Source organism: Delphinapterus leucas, chromosome 8, assembly GCF_059928025.1.
Source record: "Delphinapterus leucas isolate spDelLeu-1000000601 "Yukka" chromosome 8, BTC_Dleu_Yukka2, whole genome shotgun sequence".
Classification (NCBI taxonomy): Eukaryota; Metazoa; Chordata; class Mammalia; order Artiodactyla; family Monodontidae; genus Delphinapterus; species Delphinapterus leucas.
The window spans coordinates 80,632,207-80,654,109 of NC_143136.1; the positions used below are offsets into that span (position 1 = coordinate 80,632,207).

Here is a 21,903-nt window from a genome sequence, read left to right on the forward strand (position 1 = left end):
GTTGCATAAAAAAGCAAGTTAGAAAAGAGTAGGGGTATGACCTTGAGCAAGTTAATTAACCTCTCTGTAACTCAGTGTCCTTGTTTATAAAATGAGGATGATAATAATAGCACCCACCTTCTACAGTTAGTTCGTGTACTATGCCTCAGGACAGTGCCTGAAAGACAGTAAGTACTTCCTAAGTGTTCGCCATGATGCTTCTGCTGCTGCTAAGACATATACTTTTTAAATGTAAAAACAATTTTATATATTGTTTATGGATGATAATAGCAAAATTACAAAATGGAAATGTCACAATAATAGTTAAGTCTGGAAAAAGGAGGGAGAAGAACGAAGTGGAGTATCTATATCTATAATATATGTATTTATCAGTAAGAGATATCTGAAGTAAATATAGCAAAAAGGTAACATATTTAAATCTAGGTGGTAGATGTGTGTGTGGCTTTGTTATATCATTTTCTATATTTGTGTATGTTTGAAATATTTCATAAAAAATTTCAAAGAAAAGGATTGGAACGAGATGTTTCAAGATGTTAATAGCAACACATTTGGATTTATGAATGTGAATGTTCTTTGTTTCCTTGAATAGAGTTTTCTGAATTTTCCAAATTTTCTACAATGAGAATGTATTTCTTTTATAATTAGACAAAAATAATATTTTAAAGCACAGATAAAATCCTTTTAATATTGAAGTCACCAGAGGTTTGCTTCATCTAAATTAATCTTCATTTAGATTCCTCTAATCCAAACCAAATCTCTCTATATTAAAAATTGCATAACTTTGATTGTAGAGCATTTGATTTATTATACCAAAATTTATATTTACAAAATATAAATAAGCATCCTTTTCTAATTCACAAATAATTTATGAATTTTTTCACCATCTTTATTGTAATAAAATGTCATTCCCTATAAATTTCACATTCCTGATACAGTGGGGGAAAGGGTACCACGGATCTCTGGATATATTCCTTAGAAAACCCACAAAATGACACCATCACAGACCTTGTCTAATCTCCCCTATTTGATGTTTCATATCTAAAAGTACATCTAATCTGAAAACAGAACTGATCTTCGGAGACCTTGTAATTTATCTTTTACCATGATTACAATTTCTAATCTAACCAGCAGCAGTTCAAACTGAACTCTGATCCAAATGATCAATAGCTGTGCGCGACCCATTGGATGTGCGAATATTAAATCGTTTTTGGATAAGGGCTGTCCAAATGAAAAGCATATAATTACCATCTATTAACATACATTGAAGCAAATAACACAAAAATGCAAAATGTGTCACATACAGACTATCAGAATTCCAGTGACTATGATGCTAAGGTTAGATCTTATATTTTACATATGGATTTGTACCAAATTATGATTTATGTCTTTAACTGTTTATTATTAAAAATGCTGGCCTTAAGCCACAAAATGGGTAAATCTGTGAATAAAACACATTTAATTTCTGATTCCATTTTTTTGTGTGTGTGTCTCTGCTTTCTTAACATAAAATTTCCCTACTTACTTGTAGGAAGTAACCATGGATAATTAAATCAGTTTGATAAGAAAATAATTCCAAATATCTAGCTTACTTTTCATGTTTTCCCTTGCAAACAAAAAGCCTATATAGTTATAGAAGCATAAAATTGTATAAAGAATAGAACTTACAGAAAAATGAGTCCGATCTCCTACCTTGAGTATCTTAGAGAACAGCAATAAAGTTCTCTAAACATCCCATGGTAGCTCCTTCCAATATTTAACAATGCAGTCTTTGGAAACTTTTCTTTATGAAAACCTAAATCCCTGGTGTTCTAAGGTAAACCTAGACAAGTAACATTTTATGGCATATTTCCCAGTCTCCCTTGCAGTTAGCTGAAGGTTTTGTGACTGTATCCAAGACAGTAGGATATAAGAAAGATGATGTAATCTACTTCCAGATTTGTCCTTCAAAACATTTCATGTGAAGATGGATGTTAGCTGAACCTATTGTGGTCATCATTTCACAATATATGTAAATCAAATCATCATGCTGTATGCCTTAAACTTATATAGTGATGTATGTCAATTATTTTTCAATAACACTGGAAAAAAAATCTCAGGCATCTCCTCATTGCTGTGGTAAGGCTACATGTTCCAATACCATAGCTGTAAGAGGCAGGAGTATCACCCAGGGCCAAAAATAAATTTATAGTGAGCCTCTGAGGTTTCTGGGTTTGCTTAAGACTACATCATAGGCCAACCTATTCAGGTTCAGACACTTGCTGAAGGTCTTTTCAGATTCGAGCATAATGAGACAAAACTTCCAGCATTCATTCCCATTTCCAACCCCTCCCACTACCATCCCCTGGCCCTTCTTTTCATTCAAATGTGCTGTAATTCAGGATTGGCATCCTGTCCTCGTGGTCCCTATATTTTTCTTTCTCCCCCCAGCCACTAGTCCTTCCTCCTTTGTTTCTTTGTTTTTTCCAAATCCTAAATTTTACCTCTGAAACCTCATTCTCTCTCTTGGGCCAGAAGTGGGTTGGACAAGCTGTTCTTAGCTGTCTGTGCATCTCAAGGTATGGAGGGGATAATTCCCTCTTCCTCATCCTCTTCCCACCAGACCCTGGAGATACGATACGGAAGCCTCTTGTGAGAAACACTATGCAACAGTCTTTAACCTGGGCAGGACCTGAAGGTCAGACAAGTTAGGTCTTCTGCTTCAGCAGATTTCAGCCTTGCTGGAAAGAGGAGTATGAAGCCCCCTTTTCTGGTCTTCTTGGGGCAGGGCTAAGACTTTACATCACTGTCTTTACTTCTCCTACAACTGCTTCACTGGTGAAGGTACTTCCAAGAAAGCCTATTCAAAATACACAGAAATCTAAATAACATCCACCTTCCAGTTCCTGTTTTAGTGCTTTAACTTCCTGAGTGATTGTTTGATGAGATTTCCCCATTGTCTTTGCATTAGGTTTCCTTTTTTTTTTTAATCTTTTTACATAGGAACCATTTCAACAGACCTGCCATGTAGAACTAGTCTTTCAAGCAAGATAAAGATCAGCCTGACCTTTCTTACATCAATTAATCAATACTGTTTCACCACAGATTTACCTTTTAACCTTGGTGTTTCCACAGTGCAATATCAAAGCATGTTTGTGAGCTTGCTCCATTTTATATATGGTTAAGAACAACCCTCTGTCTGTGTGCTTTGATAAAGTGTCAGAGCATAACGCAGCACAAGAGGAAAAGGGGGCTTTTATTGTCTTCATCAAGAATGGCTTTGTAAATCTAAAATGGGAGCAGCAATACCAGCAAAGCCGGCTGATTGAAATTAACTACAGGCCTCTATTGGCAGATTCATGCTGCTGGAAAGGCCATTGTCAGGGAATGCTCTCAAGGGTGGAATCTTTTGATCTGCATTTCAGATAAGAATATGTGTCTGTTGCCAGTATCAATACCCCATCACTGAAGCTTATCCCCAAGAGAAACAAGAAGGGTTTGCTCCACTGTGTTCTGAACCTACAATTGCCACTATCCTTACTGCTTTAACCTGTTTCATAGGTGAAGAATTTAGAGAGGGCAAAGACCGTGAAGTATCTCAGAATACGATCAAGTCCTTTCACTGAAGCCACTTCATGGCAGAGAACACTACTGTTGTGTCCTCTGTGAGGTCTCTGTGGACAGAAAGAGTTCCCCACCAGACCACAATGTGCTTAAGTGCCTGTCTCATAAAAGAACTGTAGAATCTCTTTTTGCACATCATCCATCCCTTTTGTTTTACACAGAAGAAACTGAGCCCCAGAAAATGACATGTTTTAACCCAGATTCCCCAGATATTTAGTGGTAGCCTCAGACCTTAGAAACCAGCACAGTTTCTTCCCCAAATGTCAAGCTGTCACATTAGTTCTTAAAGCATTTAAATGTGTGATGATATTTGCAAACTTACCACTTCCTCAGAAGCCAATAATAAAACTTCGTGTGGAGGCTGCACTTTTCCTCGGGGCTTCTCAGCAGTGCTCGGTTTTCACCTGGCCATCTAGACGTACCACCTTAAATCAAGAAAATTCATATTACAGTCCTGCCATTTACCAGCTCTGTGATATCTGGCAAGATATTTAACCTCTCTGTGTCTTACTGATCTCTTGGACAAATAAAATATCTCACAGGGCTATCTGGAGGGTTGAAAGAATTAATACCTACTAAGCACTAAAAACAGTATCTAGCACATAATAAGCACAATATAAGTGTTAGCTCATATTATTCCTTCCATTCCTTTCTCAGATTATTCAGTGAATCTGGGGTATCACTCCACAGTTTTGTGATATTTTGTTCCTTCATAAATTCTAAGTGTTTTATAATTCTTGATTCCTTCACAGTGAATATACTGTAGAGTTACTCTAGCTCATTTTGAACACAAACAGGGGGCATTTGGAAAAGGTGCCTTTTTATATACACTGGAAAAAAAAAAAAAACACCAACATCTATCATTGCACTCACATTTTGATTCTTTTTGAGTAATTCACAGACTTAAGCTATCTCATTCCCAGGAAATGGAACCAAAGGTTGCTGACTGAAATTTCACTGTGCTTTCAACCTTTGAAGTATGAGAAGCACCATGGAATGCCAAGATCAAGTACTCTGTGGTCAGTGCACAAAGTAAACTTTATTATGGATTTTATAATGTTCCCAATGGAGATGCAATCATTAAGTTTCCTTTTAATAACAGAGCAGTACTTTTCTCTTGAACCTGGTTTGACCAATCATTAAATGTGTCTGGTCAAGGAATGCGCTTGGATAATATGAGATCCCAGGCTATAATCAAACAAAGAGTTGACTATCTTTGTTTCCTTAGATTTAGCTAAATGAAACTTCCTATTCTAAGGAAGCCTCTTTAAATGATATGTGCTTCTTAATAAATAAAGTGCTGCTGATTCAACTATAAATTAATTTTTGGTATGAAATTTGAAATTACATGATGGTTTAAATAATATGGAGGAAGGGTAAAATTAAGTGGAAAAATCATGTTTAGCAAAACATAGCTTAGACTTGCTTAGTTTCCAAATTGAGGTTAATTGTTTAAGGACCCTAAAGACATTATCTTCTTAGTGGTAGCTGGCCATTACTTTTCAGCACCTAGTAAGATGCGTGTGAGTGTGTGTATGTGTGTGTGTGTGTGTGTGTAAATGGTGTAACCCAACTGCACAGCATAAATAATCATTTGGCAAACTGATGTAGAGTATATGGAAAGACAATACTACTCCAATGTTTTCTTTGTGGGGCAATATAAGAATTTTGTTTAAAACAAAGCAGTAGCTATGTATTGTTTAGTAAGTTTTCTCTTTCTTTTTTTTGAATGGGGACACACATTCATGAAGGGTCAGACTATCAATTCCTTTCAATATTCCCCAAAACAAACCTATCAAGCATATGTTGCATAGTTTTCCCTTTTTCCCACTGAGGCCTGAGGAGACATCGGCATTATACCCCTGGCCACTCTGGCACTGACCACAGAGGGACAAAGACTGAAGGAGACTGAAGTCCCACCTGGTCACAAAAGTCAGGTGATGCCAAGGCTTAGCTTCCATAACCTTCTCCTTTCCTTTCATTTGAGATTCTTCCTAGCGGAGGGTTTGTCATTTTCAGGAGGAGATTACTTTAGCAAATGAGCTCTAAGAACAATGAGCTTGAGGTTTAAAATAAAATTCAAGGATGTTCTTAATAAGGTTGTATACTGTTAATCCATGGTTTTCTGCCAAGTAGTATCTCAAATGCCTCTTTAGGGATTTATTCTACTTTAGAAAGATGTCAGATATAAATATTTAAGTATATAGAGATTTTGTCTTTGACCTAATGAATTTACATTTTGTTTAGATAGTAGTCTTAGAAATGTGATTATTATAGAATGGATAGACACTGGAATGCAAAGAAAAGCAATAAAGTCACATTATTTTTTTGCCTAATGGAGTTCTCAAAGATTAAAAGGCCTGATAACCATTAGTGTGGGCGTGTAAAATGGTCATTCTCATACATTGCTAGGAGGAGTATAATTTGATCCTTTCTTTAAGGGAAGGAATTTGGCAATATACATTAAGAGCCAGAGAAGGGTATAAACACCAACCCATAAGTCCCACTTCTAGGGAATTATGCTAAGGATATAATTGGCCAATAGCACAAAAATGTATATGCAAGAGTCTACAGCTTATAAAAGTAGAAAACCGGAAAAAAAAAGTATCCAATAACAAGGATTATTTAAACAGGTACCTTTATACGATGGAATGCTACGTAGCTGATAGACATGATTACGTAGACGTACGTTTACCAATTTGGAAAGATAGTTCTGAATGATCATTAAGTAAAAACAGCCCATTATAAATCAAACTCTAATATGATACTGCTATAAGAGGGAAAAATAGTATATGGATAGGTATGAATTGAAGACACGCACTAAAATGTTATCTATGATTGTCTTTGGATATTGAGTATTTATTTTTTATTTATATTTCCTAATGTCTCTACAATTAATATGCATTACTTGAGTATAAAAAATAAAGAATGGGATATATTTTTGAAGGGAATTAATGGTGTTTGGAGATATAATGATGTCATCATATTTTTTCAACTTACTGGAATGAAAATAGTTTCATTCCATATAATTTGCGTGTTATCATGAGGAACATTTTTTTTTAAAGACTCTACTTGGAGAAATCAGAACTACAGAGAGAAGGAAAGGGAATGGAGAGGAGAGGAGAGAGAGAGGGGGAGGGAATGATTGAATTTAATGCAATGGTGCTTTTGCAGGCTTGAAACTGTCAGATCTAAGTTGAACTCCTGGCTATTACCCTTAGGTTTGTTTAAACTTGTAAAAACCACTTTAGTCCCTTAAGTTTCAAGATTTTAACCTGTAAATTGAGAGTCAATAATATTCACAGGACTATTATGAGGATTAAGTAAGAGGTATAAATCAAAGTGTCTTGCTCAAAAAGGGTATGTGATAAATACCTAGAGTGAGTGGGTAATATATACTGGACACAGAGTTACGTACTTTATGTACATTATTACATTTGTAATATGTCACAACAACCCTAACACACAGGCATTTTACCTCCATTTTGCAGATGAGGAAATAGAGTTGTAGGGAATTTAAGAAACTTGCCCAAAGCCAGAGAGCTGGAAAGAGAGATGGGGATTGGCATGAAACTGCCCAAAATGGAAGCTCCATATTAGATAGTAACAAACCAGGTCCTCAGTCCCTCCATCCATCCCCCTCTCCCTCCCCTACTCCTGCACGCCCTCTCTCCAAAAAAGAGAAAAGCAGATCACTTAAACTGAAATTTGTATCCTTAAAAAGGCTGAGTTGTTCAAATTCTTCATAAAACTCATTTCATTCTACAAGCTAGTCTTGAAAACATTCAAGTCCAGAGGAAAGATAGCTGAAAGACAATACATGCTATTTCTTATATATTCTGTATAAGCTTCCCTTTCTGAAGTTAATCTTTTATGTTTTATTTTTCATTGCAAATTTAATCTGATCCTGATACCCAAATACCTACTGTATTTCCTACAAATATTCTCTAATACAGTCCCAAAGGATAACTTTCTGGGTTTTTTTGTGTCGTTTTCTTTTTCAACTCAGCCTGTGCTTTTTTACACTGGAATACTTTTTTTATCTCCAATCTGTTCAAAAATAAAGCTACTTCTAGAATATAGAAATCTTAACTCCAAAATAACATGAATTAAAATAAAAGATTTGATTCAGACCCAAATATTCTGTATGTAGTCTATCATTTTTTTATTTTCATTATAAACTGTATGTAAATAAGTATATGCATAATCATGATTCAGAGCTTCAGAAGGGTTGTTATGTATCAGACAAATGGCCAAGCACAATCACAGCTAGCATGTACCATGAAATACGGCTGTGACATTACTGTGGTAGTACATTAAAATCAAAGCCATTGCATAAGACCTATAAGAATTCATCAGTCAACATGATGCTATCTAACAGTTCCCAGACCACAAGCTCCGCCATCATATGAACCACGGCAATATGCATTATCATAAAAAGGAGCAATTAAAATCCTTTTAGGACACTCTGTATTAGGTTGCTTCTGATAGCTAGGCTTCTGGAGAAATATGTTCTATTCTTCTGCTACTTCACTCACATTCTTTATGTTATCTATAAACCCCATCCTAAAGTCCCTTACAATTTCTGCATATTGAAATTATACTCATCATCTTTGCACATGGCATTTCTTTCATGGAACCTGTCCTGTTGCCTTGTGAAAGAGATTTCTTCCTCCTCTGCACCCAGGTAGCAACTTATCTCTCAGGTCACTTGCACTGTACTTGCCCTATAGGACTACAATCCCTTAGAGGGAAATTTGGGGACTTCTGAAAAGTAATACCATAGCACGGACCATATATGACACAGCACATCCAGCAAGCAGTGAGGTGCTCAGTGGGTCACAAATGACCTTGTTAATAATGCAATCATCTTCATTGTACCCTTAGAAGAAGAAAGAAATCTGTACACAAATAAAAGGAAAAGCCTTCTTTACCCCCAAAGCCAGAATCTCCTGCGTGAGGAGAAAAGGCTTCTTCAATATGCTCAGAGGCCTGGTATTCAGAGTCAATCATTTCTTCCACACTAATCACTTGAGAAGAGATTATATGAGTTGAGCACGAGGGGGCCGTGAATACCCTCAGATCATACAACTTCATACAACAAAATAAGCATGAGGCAAAGAGCTCTGTAAGTACCTAGATTAAGTCTCCCAACAATTGGCAAATTACTAATAACAGGCCTTTTGTTCCTTTTGCAAGCGGTCAAAATAATGAATAATAGAGTGTTATGCCAAGTCGACTAACAGCCAGTTCACGTGAGATCATTTAAAACAGGAGAAAATGATGCTTGAAAAGGTCCCTGATGAGATTTTGCTTTTTCCTAAGAGACTCTAGATAGCATTCTGCAGCAGCATTTTAAAAACCACTTTCCAAAATTGTGCACCCTCATTATCATGCATTATATTTGTACTCTCCACTTAGGTTGCTTTGAAATAGAATGACACCCAGTTGTGTTTTTTACATTAAATGCACCTTCTCTCACATTTGATCTCTCCCTTTGTGATAGTCATTTTATTTCACAGCAACCACATTTCTTTGTCTGTATTTCACTGACTGTAGTTTTCAAATTATGCAGAGACGGCCATTTTGGCTGTTATGGACAGAGAGAAACTGAAAGTTTGCCTGCCAGGTCCAGCATCACTCAGCTAGCACCAAAGTAAGTAAATCAGCACAGGCGCTTTGAGTTGGGTCATTTCCATCCAGGGCAAAAGAGACACACTGGAGAGTAAAGCCTGCTGTTGTTTTTATTTATATTCTGGCCATTGTTGTTTTTTTTTAATTGAGTGAGATTATATTGCAGACAAAAGGTTAATTTTGCCAGACCTAAAAGGAGTGAGGTCATTCTGTGAGCCCTTGGGTATAATGTTACCTCTAGACAGAAAATGGTGGCGCCTAAGGGTCAACTTCAGAGGCCTAGAACTAGACAGGAATTGTATATAAACACTGCACTCTGAGGAAACATATTTATGACTAACGCATCCAATTCATAGTAATATTGTGGGGCTATCTTGAGGTTTCAAACTCCTCAGTAACCAGCTTCATCCCGGGCCACAAAATATCCTAGGCCTATTTCATTGGCTTATGTGGAGCAAGAATTCATAGGAATGAGGGAAAAATATACATTAAAGTCCTGTGTATATTTTAATCCATTCAAATATGTTATATTAATATATTAAATATAAATATCAAATGTATTACAATAATGCTACAGTACTTTATATTCATAAATATGATAATGTCCATATATTTAGTAAACAAATATGGATGCAAATGGTTGGGATTGTGTTGATATGCAAATAATCAGAACTTTCTTTATCATTTTTTACCATAACTCATTCAAGAATGTGAACTACGTTGGCATTCCTCACCAACTTATGTCACCTAGTAACAAAAATCCAACAACATTTAAAAAAAACTCAAAGTAAGCAAACTAAGGTTATTAATATATGTGGACAATTCATCTACTAGCTTTAGCAGGCTCTGAGGGAGTTGCTATGTTCTATAACATAGTACAGCAGTTCACTCATAAGTAATCAAGAAAAGTTTAAATTATCCACTTTATTTAAACACATATAAGATGTCAAAAAAGTGTATAATACAACTTATGACCAGTTCTATGAAATTATTAAAGCAAAACACAGCAAGGGACCAGTTTCACCTGGAAAATCCATTAATGTAGAAAACCTCATTCTTCAATGATGTGTCATCATACTCACGTTGTCTTACATATTTAAGATGTCAGGGGAATTCTGAAATGCTAAGGGAAATAATTAGCCTAAGACATTCTTAAGGAGAAATGGGGTTTCAGGTTCTCAAATTAGGAAAGTGAAATCCTAAGAGTCCCCTTCAGGTGGATGTGAAGAGGGCATCTGAGTGTCATTCACAGGCCTCTGAACTGCTACAGTCACCCCATCTTCCCTTTGGGAGAGAGGCACCTGGGAGAGCACTGAAGCATGAGCCCTCCATTCTTGGTCAGGAGTTGGGGATGGTTATCCCCCTTGTAACCAAAACAGTGCTCCCCATCAGTGCCACCCAGAGCTCCAGTCATCCATCATCACTGCAGTGGCCCTCCGGACCAGAGAAATCAGCAGGAAGAAAACCAGAGCCCTGAGAGCACGTCCTGCTTTCTCCACTAGTTATTGCGGGAAAGAGGCAATTCCAGAGTTAATTTAATTCATCCAGTTATTAGAAAATGGATCTCATGCTATTCCCAAGTGGGAAGCAGAAAAAGAGAGAAACTAACAATGATCTATTAAGTGTATACTGTACCATAATGACATTTATAATAATGGTTTTGACTGTTCCCAGGGACTTTACATGGTTCTTTAAACTCATCCTCTAATTTAATCTTTAAAATAACCTTCCAAGGTAGGTATTATTGTATCTACTTGACATAGAAGAAAACTCAAAGAGGTTAAACATTTTTGCCAAGGATCACAAAGCTAGTAAGCTGAAAAATTAGGATTCAAACCAGCTCCATCTGACTGCAAAAGTCAGTAATGGTGAGATTACTCAGTCAGTGGAGACGTGGAGATGTGGATCTCTAGTTTCCGGATCTCTGTGTTGCTCTCTTTCTTTAACAGTTCAGTACCAGCACACTAGCTCCAGTTTCTACATAGCAGGCCTATTAGTCCGAGAATACCAGAATGGGAAGAACTCCCAAAGAGAAACAAGGGTTCTTAGGCTTCGAGGGAGCCACAGTCCCCGTGGAGAATCTGATGAGTATTACATTCTCTCGCCTCAGAAAGACATGTGCACCTCGATTCTTGTTATTCACTGGAGTTACGTTCTATACAGTCACCAGGAACACTGAATTAGCGAATACTAAACCATCACTAGGGGAAACGCAGGGTTAGGTTCCTGTGAGCGTCTGGACACAACATTTTCATCAACCAATCAATACATAACTTTGTTTTATGTGTGTTTCTGTTTAAAGACACCTTATTTAATATATACTGTTGATTCATTAACATTGAACCCACAGTCAGAGCACCATAACTCATGCCAGAATGAAGCTTATCTGGCACATATATTTTCTCCATAAGGCACAGCACAGCCTTCTTGCTCTTGGAAACACGAGACAACACTTTAGCAGTATGCTTGGGGGTCATTTCAAACAGGAAAATCACCCATAGAAAGCACAAAATTACGAAAAACATGGCACCAAACAGACTATGAAAAAGGCATGTTTACAGTCTGAGCACTGAAACAGGAAGGTAAGGGTTGCCTTGATGGACCTCAGCTGGGAGTGTATGTTGGGCAATTTCAAATTTTTGCTGCTCTGTGCATGTCTGCTAACGACTACAGAAGCACTATGAGTATTGATTTGGAGGTTACAAAAAATTTTATTAAGTAGGCAAATTTTCATATACAGAATCCATGAATAATGAGGACTGACTGTGTGCATGTAGGATTTCATATAATTCCACAGGATATATGGACTGCACCAAGTACACACATCATCTTTTTATAAATGCCTGATCTAGAACAACTCACTGTACACATCGGTCCCTGAATATGGGGAGGACACTTTAGCATGAAAACAAGGTATAGTTTTGGATAATAAAGAAAATATCAACAAGATTCCATGAATACACATTAGTAAAATTGATTTGAAAGAATAAAATGAGCAAATAAATTAAACTTTATTCATATGAAAGTTCAGGGAATGTATGATGTTTGCTTGTTACTGTATTAACTTTAAAATCACAAGCATTATCTTCTGTTAAAATCTGCTCAATGCTTTAAAGGATACTTTTGTACTCTAAGAAAATGTCTACAAATAATCCCCAGGTGTAACACTCTTACTTAGAAAAACTGAACTAGGCTGTGATTAATAGTTGATTTTGGTGAGATGAGCAAGCAGAAGCAACTAAATGTCTCTAATCTTGGTCTCCCAAACAATGCATTATTATACCAGTCAGCGGCACTCTCAATCCAAACAAGCCACTGTAAGTTCCAGAAACCTGACCATGAGCATATACTGACAAAGGATCATGGAGAATACAAAGACGAAAGCACTAACCCCAGGGGTCTCCAATCTCCTCAGATATAGGAATAGAGTAAGAGAGAGTGCTAACATAGGTAAAAAAATTAATTTGTCTTGGAACATATTTCTCTTTTTCTGCCCCATTCCTCTTCTCTCCAGTGAAATGTTCAAATGTACACACACACACACACTCACACACTCATGCACACTACTCATACAGCACTGGGAAGCTCTCTGTCACCAATTTTACCTTCTGAAATCCTATGTATCCTTGAGTCCTAGCTTCTTCAGTAAACCTCTTCTATCCCTTAGCAATGCATGATTTCTCCCTACTCTGACCATTTCAGTCTCTCCCTTATTGACCTTATTTTGTAAATATTTTTGTGCTTACCTTAAACAAACCAAATACAGAATGGCAAGACCAAGGACAGCGGGCAAATGCCTCATGCATCTTGATATATCCAAGAGGCCTGATATATCTCATTGCTTTATCTTAATTGCTAGCAAAATGCCAACCACGGACAAGGTAATAAATATCTTTTGGATGAATGAAGGGACGAATAAACAAGAATGAGTCGACTCATAACTACCATAGTATGGTTATTTAGAAGGCATAAACATGGCCAATTATAAAGACCAGAAGTTCCAGTCTGGTATAATTTGGCTGCATTTACAGCATGCTAGACTTATGTTTATAATCAAATTTCAATTGATGTGAACCTGAATTCATTCATTCAACATGCATTCAGTCAATGTGTGCCGAGCACCTGGTCTGGGCAAGGCTCTGTGCTAGGAGTCAGGATACAGCAATGAACAAAACAGGTATCAGGGCCCCTGCTTCATTAAAATGTGGAGATGAACATAAAAACAGGCATCAACCAGTGAGTGTCAATGAATTCAAAGCCATGTTCTCTGGACTATTCAAGAAAACTTGGCTAAAATATCCAGGAAATAACTATCATGAAATAAAGTTATTTCAGGCTGGCTTTCCCTCAAGGCTTATCTGTAAGACACTGTAATATAGTACATGTCGGAAGCGGAGTGAGAACACTCCACCTGAGAAATCTGTGCCATTCTTTCAGCCCGAACACTGTTTATCTTGAAAATGTACTGCTTCTGGCCTTGCTCCAAGGCAAGCAACCCAATGATTCATTGAGGTTTTACTCTTTGGGGATCAGTTTTAAGCTGCAACGGCAAACAGGCTGTCCCAATAAAAACATGCTTTAAGGAAAGAAAATCCCATATTTTTCTCCTAAAAGACAGAAGTCTCATAAATTTTGGAGTTAAGAAATTCCTCTACTCAAGTGGCACAGCCTAGATTTCTAATAAACATGATGTCTGAGATGGAAAATGCCGACCTGCTCTTCAAAACTAAAAAATAATCCTAAATCTAGATTTGGATTTAAACTTAAAACATAGTTTTGGAGTGAACAGAGAAAGAGGGCATTAATATTCCCATATTAAAGGAAACTGAGATGAATCAGGACAAATGATGATTCCAGCTTCACTATTCTTCCTTCAGTGAGAATTTTCACAACCTTCTCTGTCCTTATGCCCTTTCCATGCAAACTGAATTGATTGCTTAAGCTATAGGGTGAGACTCAAATGAATGGGCTGCCATAATGTCAGCTTCAAAAAATTAACTAATTGGATGGACTGAATCTTTTCATAGCAAGATAAAACAGATAAAACATCAGATACAGCTTCTCACAGTAAAGAGAGAAAAAAAAGAGACAGAGAGAGAAACAGTATTACCTATCATTCTAAACCAAAGAACGAGTCCAAACAATTCCATTTTATGGCAAAATGTTATGCCCTTATAAAAAATAATAATAAAATAAACAAAATCCTATTAGATGTGGGACACAGTATAATAATTTTTTTAAAAAGTTTGATTCCAGGCTTCCCTGGTGGTGCAGTGGTTAAGAATCTGCCTGCTAATGCAGGGGACATGGGTTCGAGCCCTGGTTTGGGAAGATCCCACATGCCACGGAGCAACTAAGCCCGTGCACCACAACTACTGAGCCTGCGCTCTAGAGCCTGTGAGCCACAACTACTGAGCCCACGCACCACAACTACTGAAGCCCACATGCCTAGAGCCCGTGCTCCACAACAAGAGAAGCCACTGCAATGAGAAGCCTGTGCACTACAATGAAGAGTAGCCCCCACTCGCTGCAACTAGAGAAAGCCCGCACGCAGCAACAAAGACCCAATGCAGCAAAAAATAAATAAAATAAAAAATAAATTTATAAAAAAAATAAAAATTTGATTCCCTTATACAACATAAAAATATTTTTCCTCAACTATATGAATTACAATATTTTAAGATTAAATTCCTTGGCATCATTTACATTCTAAAACTGAATAAAAAATAGACAAAATTAAAATTTGCTGATTATTTACTGTTGTAAAAATAACCTATTTACATATTAAAGATCAATATCCCTACCTTTAATCACTTGAATTATAAATCTATAAATATATTTAGTTCAGACAGTTCTTTAGGGAAAAATATCAATCTATTTTTAGATAATACATATTGATAATACATATTCTGCTTACATGGTTAGCATGTATAAAACTATCATAACTATATACATGTTATGTAGTTACGAGAAATATTAGGGAAGATCAAGTAATGTGACTAAGAAAAGAGTAAGATATAGGTATCACTGGCAACTTTCAAGAACTCAAAATATTACTACACATAAAGCAATGAATCCCAAGGTCAAATATAAAACATCCTAGGGGGTCTCAACTTATCTCAAATGCTGTCCTAATATTCTCCAACCAAGATTAATGTATTTAACCTAAAGAAAAATAAAAAAGCCAGATGACAAAATGCTTTTGACAAAAAGGAAGAAAAAAGGAGAATAAAACAAAATCTCCAAAATCAATGTAGATGTTAAAATGGTCAAAAGAAAGTCAAGAATCTCAAACACACTTGGACCAGCTGTCCTCTGTACAGGACAGAAGCAAAATATGGACCTGATTGAAAGGGAAGTTATTTATGAAGGTTTTCCTCACTGTGAGGTTTGCTAAATTCACTAGAAGTTGGGTATTGAGAAGGAAGGCTTTTGCTAGAGAAAGTTCAAAATTGGGTAATATCTCACTGGTATGAACTAACTTATATGTGACTCCACTTGAAGGATGGAAAATTGATAAGACAGTCATTCAGGTTTCCTTTTAACTCTGAAAATATATAGTAACATATTCTTTAAGACAGCACAGAATGGCTGGTCATTCAGCTCCTTCAAGAGTGGATATACACTGATATACATTGATATACACTGATATATCTTTAAGATGGCAGAGGAATAAGAAGTGGAGATCACCATCCTCCCCACAAATACATCAAAAATGCATCTACATGTGGAACAACTCCTACAGAACACCTACTGAAAGCTGGCAGAAGATAACAGACTTCCCAAAAGGCAAGAAAATCCACATGTAACTGGGCAGGGCAAAAGAAAAAAACAAAACAGAGACAAAAGAATAGGGACAGGACCTGGACCTCTGGGAGGGAGCTGTGAAGTAGGAAAAGTTTCCACACACTAGGAAGCCCTTGCACTGGTGGAAACAGGGGGTGTGGTGGGGGAAGCTTCAGAGCCAACGGAGGAGAGCACAGCAACAGGGGTGCAGAGAGCAAAGTGGAGAGATTCCTGCACAGAGGATCAGTGCTGACCAGCACTCACCAACCTGAGACGCTTGTCTGCTCACCCACCGGGGCAGGTGGGGGCTGGGAGCTGAGGCTCAGGTGTAGGAGGTCGGATCCCAGGGAGAGGACTGGGGTTGGCTGCGTGAACACAGCCTGAAGGGGGCTAGTGCACCACGGCTAGCCGGGAGGGAGTCCGGGAAAAAGTCTGGACCTGCCTAAGAGTCAAGAGACCATTGTTTTGGGGTGCACGAGGAGAGGAGATTCAGAGCATCGCCTAAATGAGCTCCAGAGACAGGCGCGAGTTGCGGCTATCAGCGCAGAAGCCAGAGACGGGCATGAAACTCTAAGGCTGCTGCAGCCACCAAGAATCCTGCATGCAAGCACAGGTCACTATCCATACCTCCCCTCCTGGGAGCCTGTGCAGCCTGCCACTGCCAGGGTCCCGTGATCCAGGGACAACTTCCCCAGGAGAACACATGGCATGCCTCAGACTGTTGCCACCTCACACTGGCCTCTGCCACCACAGGCTTGTCCCGCATTCCGTACTCCTCCCTCTCCCCAGCCTGAGTGAGCCAGAGTCCCCTAATCAGCCGCTCCTTTAACCCCCTCCTCTCTGGGTGAACAACAGACACCAGAGGGTGGCCGACATGCAGAGGCGGGGCCAAATCCAAAGCTGAACTCTAGGAGCTGTGTGAAGAAGAGAAAGGGAAACTACTCCATGCAGCCTCGGGAGCAGAGGATTAAATCTCCACAATCAATTTGATGTACGCTGCATCTGTGGAATATCTGAATAGACAACGAATCATCCCAAAATTGAGGTGGTGGACTTTGGGAGTAACTGTACACTTGGGGTTTGCAATATGCAACTGACAAGTTTCTGATTTTTATGTTTATCTTAGTATAGTTTTTAGTGCTTGTTATCATTGGTGGATTTGTTCATTGGTTTGGTTGCTCTCTTTCTTTTTTCTACATTTTAATTTTTTTACTTTAATATTTTAATACCTTTTTTATTTTATTATATTTTTTTCCTTCTTTCTTTTTTCTCCCTTTTCTTCTGAGCCGTGTGGCTAAAAGGGTCTTGGTGCTCCAACCGGGTGTCAGGCCTGAGTCTCTGAGGTGGGAGGGCCAAGTTCAGGACGTTGGACCACCAGAGACCTCCCGGTCCCACGTAATATCAATCAGCAAGAGCTCTCCCAGAGATCTCCGTCTCAACGTTAAGACCCAGCTCAACAACCAGCAAGCTCGAGTACTGGACACTCCATACCAAACAACTAGCAAGACAGGAACACACCCCCACCCATTAGCAGAGAGGCTGCCTAAAATCATAATAAGTTCCCAGACACCCCAAAACACACCACCAGACATGGTCCTGCCCACCAGAAAGACAAGATCCAGCCTCATCCACCAGAACACAGGCACAATTCCCCCCACCAGGAAGCCTACACAACCCACTGAACCAACTTTACCCACTGGGGGCAGACACCAGAAACAATGGGAACTATGAACCTGCAGCCTGCAAAAAGGAGACTCTAAACACAGTAATTAAGCATAACGAGAAGACAGAGAAATACGCAGCAGATGAAGGAGCAAGGTAAAAACCCACCAGACCAAACAAATGACGAGGAAATAGGCAGTCTACCTGAAAAAGAAATCATAATAATAATAGTAAAGATGATCCAAAACCTTGGAAATAGAATGGAGAAAACACAAGAAACATTTAACAAGGACCTAGAAGAACTAAAGAGCAAAGAAACAATGATGAACAACACAAGAAATGAAGTTAAAAATTCTCTAGAAGGAGCAGAATAACTGAGGCAGAAGAACGGATAAGTGACCTGGAAGACAAAACAGCAGAAATAACTACTGCAAAGCAGAATAAAAAAAAAAGAATGAAAAGAATTTAGGACAGTCTCAGAGACGTCTGGGACAACATTAAACATACCAACGTTCGAATTATAGAGGTCCCAGAAGAAGAGAAAAAGAAAGGGACTAAGAAAATATTTGAAGAGATTATAGTTGAAAACTTCCTTAATATGGGAAAGGAAATAGTCAATCAAGTCCAGGAAACACAGAGAATCCCATACAGGATAAATCCAAGGAGAAACATGCCAAGACACATATTTATCAAACTATCAAAAATTAAATACAGGGCTTCCTTCATGGCGCAGTGGTTGAGAGTCCGCCTGCCAATGCAGGGGACACGAGTTCGTGCCCCGGTCCGGGAAGATCCCACATGCCACGGAGCAGCTAGGCCCGTAAGCCATGGCCACTGAGCCTGCACATCTGGAGCCTGTGCTCCGCAACGGGAGAGACCACAACAGTGAGAGGCCCGCGTACCGCAAAAAAAAAAAAAAAAAAAAAAATTAAATACAAAGAAAAAATATTAAAAGCAGCAAGGGAAAAGCAACAAATAACATACAAGGGAATCCCCATGAGGTTAACAGCTGATCTTTCAGCAGAAACTCTGCAAGCCAGAAGGGACTGGCAGGACATATTTAAAGTGATGAAAGGGAAAAACCTACAACCAAGATTACTCTACAGAGCAAGGATCTCATTCAGATTTGACAAAGAAATTAAAACCTTTACAGACAAGCAAAAGCTAGGAAAATTCAGCACCACCAAACCAGCTTTACAACAGACGCTAAAGGAACTTTTCTAGGCAGGAAACACAAGAGAGGGAAAAGACCTACAAAACTAAACCCAAAACTCTTAGGAAAATGGTAATAGGAACACACATATCGATAATTACCTTTATATGTAAATGGATTAAATGCTCCAACCAAAAGACATAGACTGGCTGAATGGATACAAAAACAATACCCGTATATATGCTGTCTACAAGAGACCCACCTCACACCTAGGGACACATACAGAATGAAAGTGAGGGGATGGAAAAAGATATTCCATGCCAATGGAAATCAAAAGAAAGCTGGAGTAGCAATTCTCATATCAGACAAAATAGACTTTAAAATAAAGACTGTAACAAGAGACAAAGGACACTACATAATGATCAAGGGACCAATCCAAGAAGAACATATAATAATTGTAAATATTTATGCACCCAACATAGGAGCACCTCAATACATAAGGCAAATGTTAACAGCCATAAAAGGGGAAATTGACAGTAACACAATAATAGTAGGGGACTTTAACACACCACTTTCACCAATGCATAGAGCATCCAAAATGAAAATAAATAAGGAAACACAAGCTTTAGATGACACATTAAACAAGATGGACTTAATTGATATTTATAGGATATTCCATCCCAAAACAACAGAATACACTTTCTTCTTAAGTGCTCATGGAACATTCTCCAGGATACATTATATCTTGGGTCACAAATAAAGGCTTAGTAAATTTAAGAGAATTGAAATCATATCAAGTATCTTTTCTGACAACAACGCTATGAGACTAGATATCAATTACAGGAAAAAAACTATAAAAAATACAAACACATGGAGGCTAAACAATATGCTACTAAATAACTGAATAAATTAATTTATTAATAAATTAATTAAATTTATTAATAAATTAATTTATTAATAAATTAATTTATTAAATCAAGAGATCACTGAATAAATAAAAGAGGAAATCAAAAAATACCTAGAAACAAATGACAATGAAAACACAATGACCCAAAACCTATGGGATGCAGCAAAAGCAGTTCTAAGAGGGAAGTTTATCGCAATACAATCCTACCTGAAGAAACAAGAAACAACTCAAATAAACAACCTAAACTTACACCTAAAGAAATTAGAGAAAGAAAAACAAAAAACCCAAAAGTTAGCAGAAGGAACAAATCATGAAAGTCAGATCAGAAATAAATGAAAAATAAATGAAGGAAAATAATATCAAAGATCAATAAAACTAAAAGCTGGCTCTTTGAGAAGGTAAACAAAATTGACAAACCATTAGCCAGACTCATCAAGAAAAAAAGGGAGAAGACTCAAACCAACAGAATTAGAAATGAAAAAGGACAAGTAACAACTGACACTGCAAAAATACAAAGGATCATGAGAGATTACTACAAGCAAGTCTATGCCAATAAAACGGACAACCTAGAAGAAATGGACAAATTCTTAGAGAGGTACAGCCTTCCAAGACTGAACTAGGAAGAAATAAAAAATATGAACAGACCAATCACAAGCACTGAAATGGAAACTGTGATTAAAAATCTTCCAACAGGGCTTCCCTGGTGGCACAGTGGTTGAGAGTCCACCTGCCGATGCAGGGGACACAGGTTCGTGCCCCGGTCTGGGAAAATCCCACATGCCATGGAGCAGCTAGGCCCGTAAGCCATGGCTGCTCAGCCTGTGCGTCTGGAGACTGTGACACAACGGGAGAGGACACAACAGTGAGAGGCCCGCGTACCGCAAAAAAAAAAAAAAAATTCTTCCAACAAACGCACGCCCAGGACCAGATGGCTTCAGAGGCGAATTCTATCAAACATTTAGAGAAGAGCTAACACCTATCCTTCTCAAACTCTTCCAAAATATAGCAGAGGGAGGAACACTCCCAAACTCACTCTACGAGGCCACCATCACTCTGATACCAAAACTAGACGAAGATGTCACAAAGAAAAAATACTATAGGCAAATATCACTGATGAACATAGATGCAAAAATCTTCAACAAAATACCAGCAAACAGAATCCAAGAGCACATTAAAAGGATCATACACTATGATCTAGTGGGGTTTAGCCCAGGAATGCAAGGATTCTTCAGTATATGCAAATCAATCGATGTGATAAACCATATTAATAAATTGAAGGAGAAAAACCATATGATCATCTCAGTAGATGCAGAAAAAGCTTTCGACAAAATTCAACACCCATTTATGATAAAAACCCTCCAGAAAGTAGTCATAGAGGGAACTTACCTCAACATAGTAAAGGCCATATATGAAAAATCCACAGCCAACATCATTCTCAATGGTGAAAAACTGAAACCATTTCCACTAACATCAGGAACAAGACAAGGTTACCCACTCTCACAGCTATTATTCAACATAGTTTTGGAAGTCTTAACCACAGTAGTCAGAGAAGAAAAAGAAATGAAAGGAATCCAAATCGGAAAAGAGGAAGTAAAACTATCATTGTTTGCAGATGACGTGATACTACACATAGAGAATCCTAAAGATGCTACCAGAAAACTACTAGAACTAATCAATGAATTTGGTAAAGTACCAGGATACAACATTAATGCATGGAAATCTCTTGCATTCCTATACACTAATGGTGAAAAATATGAAACAGTAATTAAGGAAACACTCCCACTTACCACTGCAACAAAATGAATAAAATACCTAGGAATAAACCTGTCTAAGGAGACAAAAGACCTGTACGCAGAAAACTATAAGACACTGATGAAAGAAAGTAAAGATGATATAAACAGATGGAGAGATACACCATGTTCTTGGATTGCAAGAAAGAACATTGTGAAAATGACTACACTACCCAAAGCCATCTACAGATTCAATGCAATCCCTATCAAACTACCAATGGCATTTTTCACAGAACTAGAACAAAAAATTTCACAATTTGCATGGAAACACAGAAGACCCCAAATAGCCAAAGCGATCTTGAGAAAGAAAAATGGAGCTGGAAGAATCAGGCTCCCTGATTTCAGACTATACTACAAAGCTACCATAATCA

At 37.8% G+C, this 21,903-nt stretch overlaps 1 long non-coding RNA gene across 3 annotated transcripts in view; it reads right to left on the bottom strand.

Moving 5' to 3' along the window:
• The window catches only part of LOC111172747 (uncharacterized), a 319,126-nt gene that overhangs the window by 230,141 nt on the left and 67,082 nt on the right, over positions 1–21,903 (bottom strand). For 2 of the 3 annotated variants that reach the window (XR_002644013.3, XR_016394160.1), the window contains exon 3: positions 3,923–4,025. This is a non-coding gene — a long non-coding RNA (uncharacterized LOC111172747). Of the gene's footprint in view, positions 1–3,907; positions 4,026–21,903 lie in introns of those variants that run through there. The other variant, XR_016394159.1, reaches the window with a different exon arrangement.